This window comes from Leguminivora glycinivorella, chromosome 12, assembly GCF_023078275.1.
Source record: "Leguminivora glycinivorella isolate SPB_JAAS2020 chromosome 12, LegGlyc_1.1, whole genome shotgun sequence".
Classification (NCBI taxonomy): domain Eukaryota; kingdom Metazoa; phylum Arthropoda; class Insecta; order Lepidoptera; family Tortricidae; genus Leguminivora; species Leguminivora glycinivorella.
In genome coordinates this window covers 13,300,203-13,320,498 of record NC_062982.1, presented here as the reverse complement: position 1 = coordinate 13,320,498, position 20,296 = coordinate 13,300,203, and the positions used below count along the sequence as shown (strand labels likewise).

The 20,296-nt window shown below is 34.7% G+C and overlaps 1 protein-coding gene across 1 annotated transcript in view; it reads left to right on the top strand.

Moving 5' to 3' along the window:
• LOC125231568 (3-phosphoinositide-dependent protein kinase 1) overlaps positions 1-20,296 on the top strand; it is a 131,531-nt gene that overhangs the window by 27,888 nt on the left and 83,347 nt on the right. The window lies entirely within an intron of this gene.

Here is a 20,296-nt window from a genome sequence, read left to right as displayed (position 1 = left end):
GCAAAGCTACTTTAGCGATAGCTAAATCATAGGTGACTTCAATTTCAGACTGTTTGACTTCTTCGGCAATTTTTTGAGACTGTTTTAGTGTTTCAAGAACAACATTTTTAGCAGTGGGTGATTCGTTGATTGGTGTAAGATAACATATTTTTTGTTTTGAAGTATTGATGTCTTTTACAAATTTACTGTTAAACCCGACCCACATAGGAGTGTTTGGAATGTTCAATGCATGAGACAACATCCAAAGTGTATCGATTGTTTTAACTTTCTGTAACAGCATATGAGAAATAGTCCTTCGCTCATCTGTAGGTGCCAATAAAGTTTCAGTCAATCTTATTTTTTTGCAATAAGAATCCAGTTCAGGATTTTGAGCTTCAAATTTTCGTCTTCTTTTTCTTATTGTAGTACTACTACTTAATTGACTGTCATTTGATTCTTGGTTATAATCATTATCTTGTATTTGTTTTTGTTTTTGAATTAGCTCTTCCGAGGTTTCTTCACAAAAAAAATTTTGTAATAAACTTTGTGATTCTTCTTGGTCATTGTCAGCATCAGGTATTAATTCTTGAATTACTTCTTCCGAAACTTCTTCACCAAAATAGTACAGTAATAAATTTTGCGATTCCTCTTGATCATTATCACTGCTTGGTATTTGTAATTGAATTATCCCTTCCGTAGTTTCTTCACAAAGATTGACTTGTGATAAATCTTGTGATTGTTCTTGGCTATTGTCAATATCTGGTATTTGTTCTTGAATTAACTCTACCGAAGTTTGTTCACAGAAATTATCTTGTAATAAATTTTGAGATTGTTCTTCATCATTATCATTACTTGGGATATGTAATTGAATTGCCCCTTCCGAAGTTTCTTCACAAAGATCGACTAGAACATCTTGTGATTGTTCTAGGTCATTGTCAATATCTGGTATTTGTTCTTGAACTAACTTTACCGAAGTTTGTTGACAAAAATTTTCTTGTAATAAATTTTGCGATTGATTTACCTGAGGTACATTTTGATAAATGATACCAACTGTATCATGTAATGTATTCTTACCCGATGTAGTTTCGACAAAACGGTCAAAATTGTCATATGCTACTCCAGTACAATACCCATCCGCTGTAACAATACCTTCAGGACACAATAATGATTGACTCGAAGATGAATATGTAGCCTCGGTCTCCAATTCTTCAATCGCATGATAGCTGCAGCAGTGGCCATATTTATTTACAATCTCAACAACTTTGCGAGAACTTGTAATACTTTTTAATGTCATACCAAGGGTAATATGCTTACTCGTTTTTATCTTGCCATGGGAGGTATTAAATATTAAATCAGCAGCCAGTGATGAACTTTTACGTTCGCAATCTGTAGTTTGTTTAGCTTTAAGGCGATAACCACCTAATATTGTTAAAAAGAAATTTTTGATGATCTCTGGTGTCGTGCACTCACCATTCAATAAATCGGAAGTTTTTACATTTTCGGGTAACGGTGTTTTCTCAATCTCTAAGATTGTTCTCCGTAGAATAAGCGCTGCCTCTTGAAGAACATCCGAATCTTTCAATAGAGAGAATAGATCATCATTGGGCAAGTAACCATGTGGCCCAATAATTTTTTTATTACGCATCAATATTATCTGTATGTCGTCTTTGTATGTTTTCTTTAATTTCTCCTCAAAGTGAGACTTACTAAATATATTATCATAAGTCTCCCCCTTTTTTTCAGCAACATTGGAAAGGATTTCTAAGTATCTGTCGCATATAGAGGCGAAAGAGTGGAAGTGTTTGTTGATGATCACACTTTCATTAATAAAACAACAAATTTCTTTAAACGCTTCATTGTGTAATTGTATTTTTTTATGGTAATTAGTTTCAGGTTTTTCTTCTAAATCTCGTAATTTATTGAAATAAATCTTCCGACAAATTCTATGATTGTATAAAGTCTCCGTATTTTGTATTAACTCAAGTATTTCAGCGTCTGCAATAATTTGTTCGTATTTTTCTGAAGACTCCAGCAACGATTTTTTATCCAACTTACAAAGTGGTTGTCGTTTTCCTAGATATTTCTTGAATGTCTTGTCACAAAAAATACAAGTATTTGCATTCAGCGCAACATTTTCACCAATATCATCATCAATATTTTCAAGGCATATTTCTGACAAATTTTCTCGCTCTTCTGTGCTGACAGACTCAACTTCAGATTCACATACAGATGATTCAACAACAGACGTTGAAGTAGATTGTTTGATTGTAGAAGTTGAAGTCGATGGTTCGTTTGTTGTTGATTCTTCCCCGACATTGTGTTCAAGTAATGAAACATCTGAAATAACATTGTTTAATATTTTAAGTAAATATACTTAAAGAATCACAGTCTTATATTATAGTCGAACTCGCCCACCGAGGATTCTTGATTACAGGTGAGTATACTTGAAAAACGTAATCAAATGATTTGTATTTTTTCAGGTAGTTACAACATTTGTCGGCTACTCAACCAAATACTAACATTTATTTTCACTACACCAACCGGTAAAGGCTGTCATGATTTTTCGAAAACATATATATTGTTTTCTATGTATATAAGTATTTGTATATTATACATATATATTATAATATATCGTTGTCTGAATACCTGCAACACAAGCCTTCTTGAGCTTACCGTGGGACTCAGTCAATCTATGTAAGAATGTCCTATAATATTTATTTATTTATTTCAACATGGAATAGATGGACGGATGTGATTTAGTTTGATGTTATACAATATTTAGTACTTACCTATTTTGATCGTATTGGTGCGGTGAAAAATGTTATGTTTCACTCGGTGGCAAAGTTTGTTTAACTTTCGTGCCTTGAAACCCTCGCAACGCTCATCCACTTTTTTAACCACTCGCTACGCTCGCTGAATATTGGAATCTTTCCCTTGCTCGGGTATCAATATGTCCACGTGCGATTAAACAACAACTTTGTCCCCTTGTAAAATAAATAACTATTAAATACCTACCATAGGTATTGGTACTAATAAGCATTGCATGTTTTCTATGTATATAAGTATGTATTGTAAACTAACATAATTATAATTACTATAATTAAGTTTGGCAATGTATCGTATAATGTATCAATCATTAATCATTTAATGTTACAATACAGAACATAACCCTCTTGTCCCGAGGTGGGCGTAAGAGCTGCGACACAGTTTTACACTAATGCAGCTACTTACGATCTTGTTGATTTTTTGTATGTACGCTTTTTATATTAAATAACAATCTTTAAAAAAAATCTTTATTTATCTATATAAGTAAGTATATCCGACGACCGGTTTGGCTCAGTTCGTAGTGACTCTGCCTGCTGAGCCGCGGTCCTGGCTTCGAATCCCGGTAAGGGCATTTATTTGTGTGATGAGCATAGATATTTCTTCCTGAGTCATGGATGTTTTCTATGTATATAATAAGTATGTATTTATCTATCTAAATATGTATATCGTCGCTTAGCACCCATAGTACAAGCTTTGCTTAATTTGATCTGTCTAAGGTGTCCCCAATATTTATTTTATTATTTTATTTTATTTATATCGTCGGCATCGTCGCCTAGCACCCGTAGTACAAGCTTTGCTTAGTTAGGGGCTAGGTTGATCTGTGTAAGATGTCCCCCAATATTTATTTATTTATTATATATAATTATATTATATTATATTATATATACAGAATATATAATTATGGCGTATAGCGCTATACGATTTAGCTAACTAATTTGCGTGACGTGTATTGTATATGTATATTATCTTTAAATGGATAATTTTTCCGATATTACAGTTTTTATTTTACATGACAAAAAAGATAAAACGTCTAATTACTAGACGTACTATCTTGTATAAATTAAATTTGGAGTACCTATCATAAACACATAATGGCAGTTAAACACAGTTAAAAAAATGCAGAATATGCGAATTTATCATTTCTGTAATTTTGATCATAATAGTAAAAAAAATTAGTTTTTTGCACATTTCGCCTTATCATATTGTCCATTTTCTATTGTTAATATTATTAAATAAAAAATTTCTATTTGTGCAATTTTAACAATGTTCATACTATTCCATAATCCATATTTCAAATCGTTAGTAGGAGGATAAGTACTTCTTGAGATATTTAATAACGTGACAGACAAACAAGTGGACAGAATCGTGCCATTAGAGTTCCTTTTGTACCTTTGTGGTACGGATCCCTAAAAATCATAAGGCGATATATGAAGCAGGGAGAAAAAAATCTACTTAATAAAAAAATCGCTTCACGAACCTTAATATCCTCTAAGATTATTAAAAAAATATAATGACTTTAACCTTCGAACGTTCTTCAACATAGGCACCACACCACTGGGATTGCGAAGTTGGGGGTCATTTCATGATGTATTTAATTGCTATAAGTATAGTCTATAAGTTTAACTTAAAACCGTATAACCGAGCAGTTATCACAGTAGGTAGGTACCTACCTTTTACGGGGGCAGATGAAGTTGAAAAAACATCCGAATCTTTAGAATGTTTAAATTTTTTCATCACTGCCGTAAAGTTTTTATAGCACTTAACATGATATCCATCTGTCTCATTGGGAATTACTGGCAAATTAATATCATGATATTTCAATCCATGTTTTTTCCTTATTTGTAACACTTCATGGGATTTATTCAATATTTTGTTAGAGAAAACAGTAACAATATTATCTTTTTTATTACAAATAACACACGTCAACTTTTTGCTGGACATTTTTCATTAAACACAATAAGAATTAAAAGAATCTATCACATTTAATTTTTCCCAATCCTTCTTTCTAACCGTTAACTTTTTATTGTTTTCCGTAGGTAGACGAATAATATTTTAATCGTAAAAATTAATTCCGTAATTAATATTTTTATTTTCATTAAAGGTAGGTAAATAATTATTTACCTAAGAAACAATTACATACCTAATTAATTATATTTAATTTGTGAATTTTTAAATTAAATTATCAACATTGTATAGAATCAAACATACCTAATTCAAATATCTATACCAAAATGTATCTTATATGGCAATCTTTAACATCTGACAGCTAATTGACCTGTCAAACACTTACGGTTTTTAATCCACTCTCTCAACGAATATTTACTTTACCAGTTGTTTGCACTATTTTGGTAGGTCCTCCAGGTTAGCGTAGTGCACATTCAAGTATGTGCCATTCCAGAGCTAAAACGCATCGGATCCCATCAGTCAGGATCCACGACGAGTGTACCAAGATACGGTGGACTTCGGGAATGCAGTCGTAACCAGGAATCAGTTACCTACTTAATCCAGCCCATCCAGTCCAGCGCCACCAGACTAATGAATTCAGGAGCATTCAATGGGGAACACTGGCAGCCAGATTCAGATCCAGATTCAACCATTAGAAGGAAGAATCACAAATAGTTAGATTTTATTCACATTCCATTTGTTTTCTGCAACACCTCTATAGGTACATACCTAAACATTTCAAATTCACTGTTATTTCATGAAATGCAGAAAGTAAATTATTGATTTTATTTAATCTTCATTGCTATATTTGCTATAAGATTCACCAGAAGTAGTAGAAATTCACTCGTATTTATTGTTTTAGGTAGATACATCATAATCATAACCTCCCACAGTTCGTAGTAATAAGACTACAATTCACAATTTCACTTTTAACTTGATACCTAATTACTTATACAAATCACAATAGTTATTTCAACAATTCACTAATTTAATTTCGATTTTTAAACTATTATTAATCTCACGCGAACACGTTATCGATTTCATATTGTCAAACTATAGTTTACCCGTAAGACGTAAACAAAGTAATTACCTAAGTGATTACATAACAAGTGCATATCATATCGTATTCGGCATTGCATTCACGTCAAGCGCCTGGAGTGTTTGCATAGCAAAAGCTTATCAAGACATTTTAACGATGTTTAATTGTTTATGTAGATTCATTGATTATGTCACAATGTTAGCGGAACAAAATTTATTTAAACTCCACTTCCTCCACACAAAATTTATTTAAACTTCCAAACGTGTGGTTATTAAAAACTTACCGCTTTCCAAAAAAGGATTACTAATTTTATGTCCCAGCGGGACACCATATAGGCTAATAAAAAAAAGAATAGATAGGTACAGCTTTCGCAAGTTCTATACCTGTTACTTGCCGATTCTTATTTTATTTTTCGAAAATTTGGCTTGTTTCGGGGGCAGTGAGTTACTCATGTCTACTTCTGCCTCCACTCGCAATTCCGGAGGCGTTTCTACAGTTTAAATCCAGATCCACATCACTTTTGTCTGAACTCATTTGGGAATTTGAAAAGCTTAGGTATTTGATAAATCCGAGCAAACATAGGTATATTTTTTTTAATTTCCACGCTTAAACTTTTTTTGAAATCTTTTTGTAGCAAAGTTTTAACCGGTGACATTTACTGCATTATAGTCTGGCAAAAAAGAGTAGAAATTAATAGGGGCGCCACAGTCTATGTAAACCGTTTTGCATGTTTATTTTTCTGATGATAGCGTTGTCTTAAGTACTATTATTTATTCTGTGGCGTTGTGTCAGAATTTGACGTTTAGAAACAAACGACTGGTGCATTGCAGGCTTAGGTCTGCAATGTACATACTATGGAATTCCATTACATATCATCCTCACTCAGCGCACCAGATAACGTAGCACTTCCCGACCTAATTAGAAGTACGTCATGATAAAATTTCATTGCAAGTTTGAGAAAAGTGATTTTTCAAAGCATGTAAAAAATCATTATAATAAGTATTCCTTTTTTTAATATGGCTCTTATGAATAGTGATATACAATTTGAAGCACCGATGACCGTTTGTCTTATAATTCTATATCTGAAGTGCAAATTTAGGAGTTTCAACTCAAAACTCAAAATCGATGAAAAGTGCTCCACACACTTTTCATCGATTTTGAGTTTTGAGTTGAAACTCCTAAATTTGCACTTCAGATATATGTAGCAAATTTTATGTAGATTTTTTTTGCATCAGACCAATTCTTGCTTGGAGCCACTGTGTGGGTTGTTTTCGTTTACGAGTTATTTACGATAAACGGACCACATAATCGTTTTTAAAGAGCAATCCTAGTCCTACTTAAATATTTAAATTATCTATTTAAATATTGATCCTGGCGAAAACACGTCCATAACTTTTATTGTAGAAAATTTTATGTTTGTTATTAATGTTGAAGATTGATTTAGCTGTGGACCACCGTTTCGAGTAATTTGCAAAAAACGACTCATGTAAATTATTTAAAATACTTTTTAGTAGGATACTAAAATATTGATCCTAGCGAAAAATCTTACATAACCTTTCTTGTAGGAAATATTATATAGATTATTTCTGTTTAATATTATTTCTGGTTATTTAATATTATTTTAAGTTATCAACAAAAAGCGGCCCATGTAATCTATTTAAAAATACTTTCCAACTAAAATATTGATCCGAGCGAAAAAATGTACTTTCTTATACGAAATTTTATGTAGATTTTTTCTCGTGAACATTTTATTTAGCTGTGGGTCACCATTTACGAGGTATTTACAAAAAACGGCCCAGTAACTCTATTTAAAAATACTTTCCTACTAAAATATTGATCCTAGCGAAAAGTCTTATAGAACCTTTCTTGTAGAAAATATTATGTAGATTAATTCTGTCTAACATTAGTTTTGGCTATGAGCTACCGATTTCGAGTTATGAACAAAAAACGGCCCATGTAATCTATTTAAAAATACTTTCCAACTAAAATATTGATCCTAGCAAAAAATCTTATAGAACCTTTCTTGTAGGAAATATTATGTAGATTAATTCTGTGTAACATTATTTTTGGCTGAGAACCACCGTTTTTGAATTATCAACAAAAAACGGCCCATGTCATCTATTTAAAAATAATTTCCAACTAAAAAATTGATCCTAGCGGAAAAACTTATATAACCTTTCTTATAGGAAATTTTATGTAGATATTTTCTGTTTAACATATTTTTTTGCTGTGGGCCACCGTTTACGAGGTATTGACGAAAAACGGATCATGTAATCGATAAAAAAAACTTTCTTACTAAATTATCCGTTAATATATTGATCCTATCGAAAAAACGTACATAACCTTTCTTGTAGGAAATTTTATGCAGATATTTTCTGTTTAACATATTTTTTTGCTGTGGGCCACCGTTTACGAGGTATTGACGAAAAACGGAGCATGTAATCGATAAAAAAAACTTTCTTACTAAATTATCCGTTAATATATTGATCCTATCGAAAAAACGTACATAACCTTTCTTGTAGGAAATTTTATGCAGATATTTTCTGTTTAACATTTTTTTTTTGCTGTGGGCCACGGTTTACGAGTTATTTACGAAAAACTAAAAAATTGACTTTCAAGATCGAATGGCGGGGTACGGACCCCACCTCATGTCATGGCATTATTTTTCCATGGCTATTTAGACCCTCATCTTTCACTGGTAAAAATGACAGACTGCCTCAAGAACCTTTTTTGGAATTTTTTTTTTACCACTTTGTACCGTTCTGGCACGGTGAAGGACCCGGCCAAATGATCTGGCATAAATACTATGCGACTTCTGAGGAACTCTATTTTCACTTTTTAATAATTCCAGGTTGCCTCAAACACCTTTTTTGGGCCTCAAAAAATTAAATCTTTAAAAATTCATAGCTCGATAAAGCCCCGCTCCCCAGCTGCCAGACTTGCAGACCTGATGTTGGCTATGATCAGAGAAGCATCTGAGCACCTTTCCAGGTTGCCTCAAGGACCTACTCCAAAATCCTGCCAGCTCTCCGTCTATATGGTGTTGGACATTTGCAGTTTGTTTATTAATAGTGTGTGAATCTGCCTTAGAAATCTATATTATTTGTGGTCATGGTTCGTTAATATTTCTTGTATGTGGGTAGCTTTTGCACATTTTAATTTTTCCTCAGTCACCCGTTGACCACGAACGCTGTAAAGAGTTCGAAACGTCGGGATGTATTTTAAATTCATTATACGCGATTTAATCCGTTTCCATAGTTTTATTTTATTATGAAAGCCAATTAGTGTCGATATTTACAGCATAATATCTCAAGAATTAAGTCAAGTTTGAACGTAGCCTGGCTGGATCCGGTTTAAATATTGAATCAATGAGTGCGGTGCGGTGCAGTGTGCAGGGCGATGAATATAGGTCAATCGCTCAGTGGCATTTGTTTGGGTCCCGCATATTGATCTAGCCAGCGTAGTGACGGCTGCTATGCGCACGCAGCTTATACTGATCGTAAAAGGTCGCCGGGGCGATTTCGGTGTCTCGTCGAGCTTTCAGGCATGCCCTGAACTCTCTTAGTTTTGTCTTTTTCGTGGCAAAGAAACCAGGCATAAGTATTGATCCAAAGAATCCTAAAACAAGCATGACAAGCATCTTGATAAATATCACTTGAAACATGCTGCACATGAAAGTTTTCTTGAACCTTGGACTAGCATAAAAAGTTAATCCACACACTTGAGATCGCTATTTATAAATATAAAATACAAAAATACTGTTGTTTTTCGTGAAACGATTTGTTTTCGCTTCTATATTTAAGACACGTTTAGCAGTTCGTTGAATATGTGTGATGCAACTCACACTCGATGAACTTCTAATGGCATATCATACCATACCTTAACAATCTTAACATATCACCGGCTGCATACAATAGGGATTACGTCTACCATGTCACAAGATAAAACATATGTAAACAGCTAGAGAGTGATTGTAGATATCACATATGAAATTCGCCTTTGAATTTAAATTTATCCAAAATACGAGTATATACTTTTTCTACAGTTGGACCAATTTAAGTTGACAATGATTTTGGTTTAAAATAACGTGGTCAAATTAGCTTAGTCTGACTCTGACTCGACTGCTAAGTACCACATATGTTAAGGAGTAGATGAAAAATATTGAATAGCACAGTAAGTATACATGAACTTTGTAACTTTGTGTTATACCTAAACATCGCATCAAGCTTTGTTTACCAAAATATTTATCGTAATTATCTAATCTAGGGAGCGTTCTTACACATAAGAGCAGTGCATGACTCGGCATCTGATAAGTGTGCTATGTGGCTCATGGTTCGTGGATAAGTATTAGCGCCCCGAAGGCCTGAGTGTGACCCAGTGGCAAGTAGGCCACGGCTACGAGCGCCGTCGCTACTCATGACTGTTGTCATATTTTACTACGAGTCCATCTAGCGTAGATAAATTACTCTAGGCGCGAACGCGAACGAACCAGGTGAAATAAATGTTTATTTGTGATTGTTTCAAGGAATCTTCTCTTATTTTGATACTACTTCTGACTTTCTACTACGTACACGTACATGTCTGTCTCCTAATGAGGTCAAGTCTCGTAAAATAACCTTATTTTTCAGCATTTGTATTAGGTACAGTACCTGGGCGACCGAGCTTCGCTCGGTTGACTCGGTTCTATTTTATTATAAATACAAAATAAAATAAAACAAAATCTTTATTTCTGGCGGGGATTCGAACCCTGACACCTGTGTGCATACGATTATTAGACCGACGCACTTACGACTGATCTACGCGCGGCTGACACTCGGACGACGAAATTAGCGACCATATTTTGCGTTTATTAATGCGAAAGAAAAGCTCATGAAAACTCGAAAATTCGCCGGGACATAAGGCTAGATCGATTTTTCACCCCCGAAAACCCCCACATACCAAATTTCAGCGAAATCGTTAGAGCGGTTTCCGAGATCGCCGGTATATATAAAAATTACTCGTTTAAAGGTATCAGATAAGATAGATGTTATTTTAAGATATGCATTTTATTCCTATAAATCAGATTTTCAATTCAAGGGCACCTGATCTCCAGGCCAATATATTTTATAGGTAAGAAATGCATTTGTCTTGGGGATTGGGGTACATTTTTGCATAATAATTATTTATACTTATTTAATTAATAAAGCGAGATCTGTGTGATCTGACGATGGCTTTTATACCTTACAAAACACTGTTTATTATTGACACAAGTGTGTCACTGAATAAAATAACAATTGAATACAGATCATTGTGATTTCAATAATCAATTTTGTAACTGCATTCACAAGTGATTCACATAAACTGAAATAGATACCTACCAGTGAGCTTGACCGCTTTTTCTTTAGTGTATGCTGTATGCTGTATGGTATCTATTTCAGTTTATAATTATATAGTAGTGTTACTACTTAAGAGGATACGGTAGCGAAAATGCTAAAATGGAAAGGAGCTCCCCTTTCAACTTGGGAATTTTAGTTAAATATACAAGTGTTTAACTAGATTTATCGAAAAAAAAATTGTCCATTAAGAACAACTCAGTCAAAAGATATTTCAAAAAATCTTTAAAATCGAGGTTTCGCTCTCGACTCTTTCCTCCTTCAAAATTTAATCAATCGGAACGAAATTTGAGAATCTGAATAACAATGAAATAATCTTTGTCGGACCGTTTAGCTTTTTTGGTTAATTGTTACCAATTTTGAGTATCACACCTTTTTTGCGCCACAATGAAAAAGGTCGTTTTTGGAAATTTTTGATTGGCTCTAGAATCTTTAAAAAGCAGAATATCAAAAAAATCAAAACGGTCCGACACAGATAAAAATAACAATAACCTGTGTTGAAAAAATTATTGTTCTATCTTCAAAAACCAGGGAGGAAATAGTCGAGAGCGTTTGTATGGAGAATTGACCCCTACCCCGTATCGTCTTAAATTTGTCCCGTACAGTGCATTCACATACTTAAAAAAAATGTATTGTCAACCAATTCTATGTTTTATGGTCTTTTTAGAACGTCATGCTCCACGGCAGCGCCACCTTAGCTTTGATGAACATAAACATATGGGAAAATATCTATATAAAGTCTATAAAATTCTAGACTAGTTAAAAAAATATCTATGTTTCTAGTTTCGTCGTGAGCTCTTATACATTGTGGCGCTGCTGTAGAGCATACTCCACAGCAGCGCCACCATAACATATCAATTACTGCATATGGTACAGGCACGTATATGGCTTCAAATAATTCTATAACAATTCTATATTGACCTAGCTTACAAAATCCCTACTTTTATTTTGCAAGTAGGAAAGTACGATGCCACAAATCTTTTAAAACAAATAATTATCGCAGCGCCTTAATAAAAAATAAAGGCAAATACACTAACAATTTTGCCGAGATTTTCAATAAGGCGCTGCGATAATTATTTCTTACAAAAGGTTTGTGGCATCGTATTTTCCTAAATGGTAAATAAAAGTAGGGATTTCGTAAGCAAGGTCAATATAGAATTGTTATAGAATTATTTGAAGCCATATACGTGCCTGTACCATATGCAGTAATTGATATTTTATGGTGGCGCTGCTGTGGAGTATGCTCTACAGCAGCGCCACAATGTATAAGAGCTCACGACGAAACTAGATACATAGAATTTTTTTTAACTAGTCTAGAATTTTATAGACTTTATATAGATATTTTTCCATATGTTTATGTTCATCAAAGCTAAGGTGGCGCTGCCGTGGAGCATGACGTTTTTTAGAGACAATCTTAAGTATTACATCCAACTTTCCTTGAACAAAACAAAAACCAACAGCATAATTATTATGCTCTGGACCCGATTTAGTGCAGCGTGAATAGCGTAATGAAGTCCTAAAATAAAGGAATTTATTTATAGGTATATTTAAACTTTATTACACAAAATAATCTTCCTAGTTTCTGTGAAACCGGCGAATAGATCACCTAGTTATAACTGATGTATGTAGCTGACGTGAGACAGGTTATATACTATTTATAACTCTGCCGTTGAGCACCTGATCACGCTGAACACACAGGCAGTAAAAACTAGGGCTCCCGGTCGTGACCGTGTATCGTGAACACGTAGCCGTACGCACGTTGCCGTGATACACGGCAACGGATTTCTGGTTCGTTCGTCACGTGAAAATAAATCACGTGAAATTAGGGTACGTACGTTCGTAGATCCGTCCGTACGTACGTACGAATTCACGTGACACGCCCGTTCGGTCCGCCAGCGGCGTTTCATGAGAGAAGATAAGATCGGATGCAGTCTCTATAAGTTATGAATAAAAATGTAGGTATCGTGAGGTTATATCTTAATTACTTTTGAATTAAAATTTATATTCAATACTGCGGTTTTTCAAATATTAATATGTAAGTAATAAATAAATATAACCAAATAAACGATCCGGGGTTTCCGATAGGCTTAATTTAGAAGTGGTTATAAAAATACCAACGATATGGGTAGGTAACCTTTTGTAAGGGTAACTGCTAGATTTGGTAACCGTTTCAGATAAAGTTTCCTTCCAGTCATTTGAGTTTTTTACTCTATCCAAAGGTTTTCAACAGTTATAATTCTAAATTCGACTTATTATTAAATAACCACTGTTAGCATTGTCTCTACGCTACAACCGACGCTTCGAGTACAAATTCAAAAAATGCTTATACTTTCACTAAAATATTACTTTTATGTTTATTAAAATGGCACTATGCCATGACTATACCTTATCCTTTGTTAAGCTTATCTGTTGAGTGGTTGTGGTTGAAAAATACCATGCGTTAACGTGGTAATATGGGCTTAACCGTGCACCGTGATACCCTTGAATCTGCTTATTATGTGTCTGCAATGTTCGTTGACAAAAACTCTCTAGTTACCCTCTGATTAATAAGATTTAATAGGAAGATAAGTATTCACGGTACCATTCAATTATTGATGCAAGGAGTAAGACATTTGTCAATTTAGTATAAAAATTAAGAATGTGACGATAGGATGACATCCACGGAAACGTAATTTTAACACATACCTAGTTAATAATTATGTTATACATTTTACGCGAACTTACTTAACTGTTATAGCCACTATTTAATTAGGTAATTAGTGTAATTACGTTATATAGTAATAAGATTGATGGTAGTAAAAAAAGTCTACTTTAAGAGGGTTCAAGGCGCAGGATTATCATTTTATTAAGATGTAAACACTTTTTATGACTGATATATTGTTTCAAAAATAATAAATAGGCACTGCTTAATAAAGTGAGCTTCGTTATACTATTTACATGCAATAACTTTAAAATTATTTTTTCATGGTATTTAAACTTAGACCTTTGCTGCTTTCATTTACTTATTATGGATTACACCTATTTAAAAAATTGACTTACTCGTTTGATGTCGTAACAGTAACAGCAGATTTCAAATGAACTGACGTCAAATGCCTCGCGATAGATCCTGTAGTACCATGACGACACGGAAACTCATTGTTTGTCCGATCCTTGCAGAGACTACATAAAGTTGAATCTCCGACTCTGGTGGCATATCTCCACATCAAACTTTTCTTCGTTGTTAAGAGTTTCAAACATTAACAGTAACAATACAAAAAAAAACATTCTGTCGAATTGAGAACCTCCTCCTTTTTTGAAGTCGGTTAAAAATTAACAAAACAACAAGACAATAACTTTTAAATTCACCGCTAAAGTAAAATGTCAAGGCCTTCAAGTGTTGATCAACTGGGATCTTACAAGTGACTAATTGAAATAAACTAAAATTCTAAACTGCCTCATCCAGATTAAATAAAAAATCCTAAAATGTAAAAATAACACATCGCTCACTTCACTCAGCTTCACGTACAAAAGGCTGCTCGTAAATTTTACTGTCTTTATTACCACGTGGTGGAACTGCGCTTATTATTTGCAAAATACCACCACAGTAAGATAGCTGAGCTCGTTCGTCAAACAATACAGTGCTATAAAGGAATATACTATCTAAAAGTATTATTTAATGTACCGAAACTGATAAGAACTGCAGCACGCACATGTGTGCATATTTTTTGCCTGGAGTATAATAGTCATCATAAACTTGCTCTTTTGTTCACCTACACTCCTGTTTGTCTTGTTTACATTTAAGATTACGTTATATGCTTACATAAGAGCAAGCTTAAATATTAATTAATTAAAGCCACTTGGTAGGTTTTCATTTTCATACATAATAAATGAAAGAATAAATGTGAAAACCTTAAGAATAACATAATAATGCTTGACCAGAAATATATGGCTAAGCGTCGTGTTGCTGAATTTCATCAGAACTATTGTCCCGGATCCGTAAGTTCACATTTTTGACACATTTGTTTTGAAGTACATATGTTGCGATGTGGCTAAGGCGTATCGTTTGCCAAATCTAACGATTAATTTCGAATTGGTTGAATCGATTAGGCCCTATGGACAAGGAGGCGCTTAAACAAATATACGATTTCTATCAACTTACTGAAATGTCATTTGAATCGAAATTACACTCTGCCACAGCACTAGTTTAAAAATAAAAATTAATGATAAATGGTTTAATAAGTAAATCTTGCGTTATAAATTAATATCGTAAAATACTTACTAACGAAGATCCGCAAAAATGTAACATGTTTTAGATTATGTTTAAAGTAAGGGAAATATTATTTTTCTACTCGTCGATTGTAATCTGTCAATTAGGACACCACAGACTAAACTATAAGTGCTAACTTTTCAGTGTTGGATACTCTATGGCAGTTCCGACTCAACTATAATAATATATGTACTTAATCTCATTATAGTTGACTTTAAGTTAACTGTAATAATTTCAAAAATAGAACATCATACAACTTATATACTAATTTGCGATACCTGGCAAATTTTTCTGCATCTGAAATACATTTTTTTTATTTGTGGCGTTATCGGCCAATCAGAGACGGTTGTTACAAATAATTGGTTACTAGGTAATTCGATGTTGATACAACGGTGAACGACGCTATTAACATTAATTTAAACTTGCATGAATGATGATATTTCCGTCCATTAATGATGAAGATGATGACTCGTAGAAAAAGTATTGTATACAATAGTGATATAATTAAGTTTTTCACTCTCGTACCGTACTGTTAGGCCACTCAGCAAAGCTTCGTGGCCTAAACATGGTACTCGACTGAAAAGCTTTGTATTATATCGCGATTGTATAAAATACTATTTTAAGTACTTGATTTTTTTAACCATTATTACAGGATTTTACGTTTTGTGGACGCTGTCATGTGTGAAAAAGAGGTTCTTACACTTCTTACAGCTCTGGGACAATAGTTACTCCATACTATACTAAACTGTCACCACATACAGTTTTAAGTTAGTGTCAAGTATTTGAGGATTCTGACGGCACATGTCAAAAAATAAACAATATTCTAACGTAACACAGGTTGACATTTACCATACAGGTATATAGATAGTGTAAGGCATCGGACAGTTTGCTAGTTTTAATTTCAATAAAATCGGAAACAGAATAACGCCGTAAATCACTTAATCTTCTCTTATAAAATAAACTCACGGGGAGCCGCGTCTGTCTGTGTGTTCGTGATAAACTCAAAAACTGAACGGGTTTTCATATGGTTTTCACTTATGAATAGAGTAATTCTTGAGGAAAGTTCAGGTATATAATTTGTTAAAGTTTTGTTTGAATTGGTTGAAATATGACGATATTTTCTAATCGAGTTGGACAAAATCCCGCTGGCTGAGAGCTTTAATCGAAAACGCTGCCGAAACCGTTTGAGCTATATCAAAATAATGTATTGGAAAATTGTGTCTCTCTAATAGGTCTACAAAAAAGTCCGCGATGGCATATGTCTATCTTTTACGGATAACTTATTATAACAATTTTTATCATAATCCCCGTGCGTAGCCGGGGAGGGCCGCTAGTTATATGTATTGTATAAAAATCGAAGCAAAACATAAATATAAGTTTAATTCATATGTAAAAAAAATTTCGTCCAGTATTAAGTATAGGTATTAAGTGATAATTCAATAATAGTCATGATTTGGTTTTCTCCCGGGCGAGTTAAATCTACAAAACGTACGATAAGTACTCTACACACGAACTTAGTTCGGGCGGCGGCGTGTCACGGCCCGCGGCGTGTCACGTGAATCCGGGCGCTAAGGCAAGTACGTACGTACGTGCGTACGAGGTACGTACCTTGCCGTGTTCGTGAAATTCGTGATCTTAGTACCGCCGGTGTTAAGATCACGTAGCTACGGTTCGGCGTGAATCACGTGTATCCAGAGCCCTAGTAAAAACTCGCCGTTTCGTAATATTGTGAAATTGACTGCAATCAGGTTCATAACGGGCCTTGCAGGTTATGTAGGGCACACTGCATAGCGCATCGTCTGCCAAGTTCGCGCTCGCGCCTGCGCCGCGCCGCCGGTCCACCCTCTCGCCCCCATTCTCAAAGGTTCGATCGCGTTACGTAGCGGCTACGTGAAACGTAAGCCTAAGTAGGTCGAAGTGTGGATGGTGCGCGCGCAGGCTGCCGCCACTACGACGTCACTATCGATCGGCACGTGGCGGTGGCGCCGTGAGTGACGTAGCGGCGCGCCCGTCGCGTCGCGAGTACACCCTCGTACACCCACCGCCTTGCTACCCTACCCACCACTCCCACGGTGCAAGCTGCAATTAATAAAGTCATGCGTCTACTGTGCCTGAGCCTACGGCCTGCTAATTGAATCGCGCTCACGGCGATAACAATGAACTTATTAGTGTTAGTTGTATATGGTATTATATTCTATAAATCCTGCCGTCGCTTGCCATCGTCTGATGAAATCGTACCCACGTTCCTGATGGGCTCGAATTCCGGTAAGGGCATTTATTTGTGTGATGAACACAGGTATTGATGAAACCCTTTACCGTGCATAAATTTTTTTATGATACTTATGAAAAACAATTTCATTTAAATGCCCGCCCCTGCTTTTTTAGTTAGTAATTGTATAACATCGCTAACGTCCTATAAATAGTCTGTTTTGCTCGAATAGGTTTCTTGGTATTCGAGACCTGCAAATAGGAGTACAAATTACAATAATGATAATGAATACCTATTCAACCGACGTCTATACTACATTGTGACAGTAGTGCGGATAACAATACCTACTAGTTGGTGTGCATGCAATTTCCGCCTATTTTCTACAATGATTAAATGTTTTGACGTCATTACACACACTTCGGTCACGCTGCCTATTTATGCAAGAAAACATGTGTAAATGTTTTTCACATTCCTTATTTACACACTGGTTGTGTCATACCTTATCGTTTGATGCATTATCGATTGAGCCGGACCCACACGTTTATACGATTCCAAGTAGGAGACCCAGTTCCGAGTAAAAGGCAAAGTTCTAAGTACTATTACGCATGATTTCATGTAGGAGGGGAAACATGAAGGCTTGCACTGTCTCTGCATGAAGTACAGTTTTCATATACCGAGTTAGCATAGAATCCTGGGAAATTGACTGGCACAGTAAACAAAAATATGTAACAGTATCGATCGATAGGTAAGGTATCGTACCAGCGTGTTGCTTCTTTACCGCACTTCACTTACATATAAGCATATAACTTCGTACGTAAGTGTGAACGCTGGAAAAACTATCGAACTGGCTATACCTGGTTACTTTCTGGTGCAGTGCATGGTAATGTTGACTTGAGTACCTATCGATTCATTTCTGATCGTGACTAAAAATATGACGAAAATTCACATTATTCCCGTTTGACGCACATGCATACTTTAACAAAAGATAATTCACAAACATTCGCAGTCTAATCTACGTTATGTTTGAACAATACACGCCGGCGTGATTATATCAACAAAGGTAGTGATTTCGTGCAAATCGAATGGACCTGTTATCGATGACGTAGGTGTACGCAATCGCTGTGTACACTTGCTGATTTCGTGATATCACTGCATATCGGAAAAAGGCATTACGCATGTTTGTAGCATTTTGTATTTTTGCCTTTAGCCATAACACCTCAAGAATGATAAAGACTAGGCATTTCAAAACAAACAGGTAGGTAAGATCTTCAGATAATCATTAATAACATGTCCATGTCCCCACAGTTCTATTTGACATTAGGTTGCATTACTTCTTTCATATTAAATTCATTCTGTTGACTAGTTTTAATAGGCTACTTGACCCTTTTTTAAAGTCTGTCTTATATGATGAAGTACTGTCCAATTAACCGAAATACAAAATTACCATATTTTATTATGACTTAAAACCAGCATAAAATATTTTTAAAGTATATTTTTACGTGATCAGGCGAAAACAACACAGTCATGTTAATCTATAGATTAGCTGGGCATCAGGTAATTATATTCGAAAACAAGATTTTCTGACTTTTTAAGTTCTAAGGAATAGAGTTCAATATGTGAGTTATTGTTTTGACATGCAGTAAGGTTCGAATTCGATGACGTCACTACATCGCTGACAGCGTTTTCGGTGGCCAAAATGAATAAAAAATTACACACATTTTGTAATCGAAAATACGTAGACATCATATACTTTTAATACCCAAAATCTATAAATATTGTTTTTTTATGTCAAATACTACAGAAGACAATCATTTATTGTGCCAAATTCGATATGAGTCTAGTAGCCTATTGGGATTATAAATTGAGAGGTATACGACCCTTTCAACTTCTAGGGCCAACACAGGCGGATTGCAATGCAACTGCAACATGTATGGGAACTACATGTATCGTTGGCGAGCCAGCAAAGGGGTAAAAGTTATGTGAACGTCTAGCTGATGGCATGCCAACTGCACTTCGACTGCACAGTTTTGATACGAATGCAACTGGGTCGCAGTTTTACCGTCTGTACCGGTCTTTATAAAATGCATAATATTTTCATTTGGTACTTAAAAATGCTACTGCGTTTCTGGTATCCGGTTAGCGTTTGTTATCTAATGAGGATTTAGGTGTAACTTTAGATCGCGAACTGCAGTTTATTTCTCACATAAATAAAATATCAGCTAAGGCATATAAAATTTTGGGATTTGTATTCCGACAAAGTAAAGATTTTAAAAACCCCAAAACATTAGAACTACTTTATAATGCTTATGTCCGATCAAATTTAGAATACGCTAGTACAATTTGGTGTCCACACTTTAACGTACATATTGATACAATTGAAAAGATTCAAAACAAATTTATTAGAAGGTTGAAATATAAATTTTGGGATTTTGATAGTACACATATTGAACCCTTAAGTAAGCGTCGTGAAGTCAATGACCAGATACTTCTATACAAAATTTTGAATGGTTTGATCGATTCTCCTAATCTCCTCTCAAAAATCTCATATAGGTGTCCGAGTCGGCGTACTCGTTCTGTAAGTTTGTTTGCTACTCCGTCATGTCGTACAGCGTATGCAAGAAATAGGTTCCTAATAAGGGCTTGTAAAAATTATAACGATAAATACATTGACTATGATATAA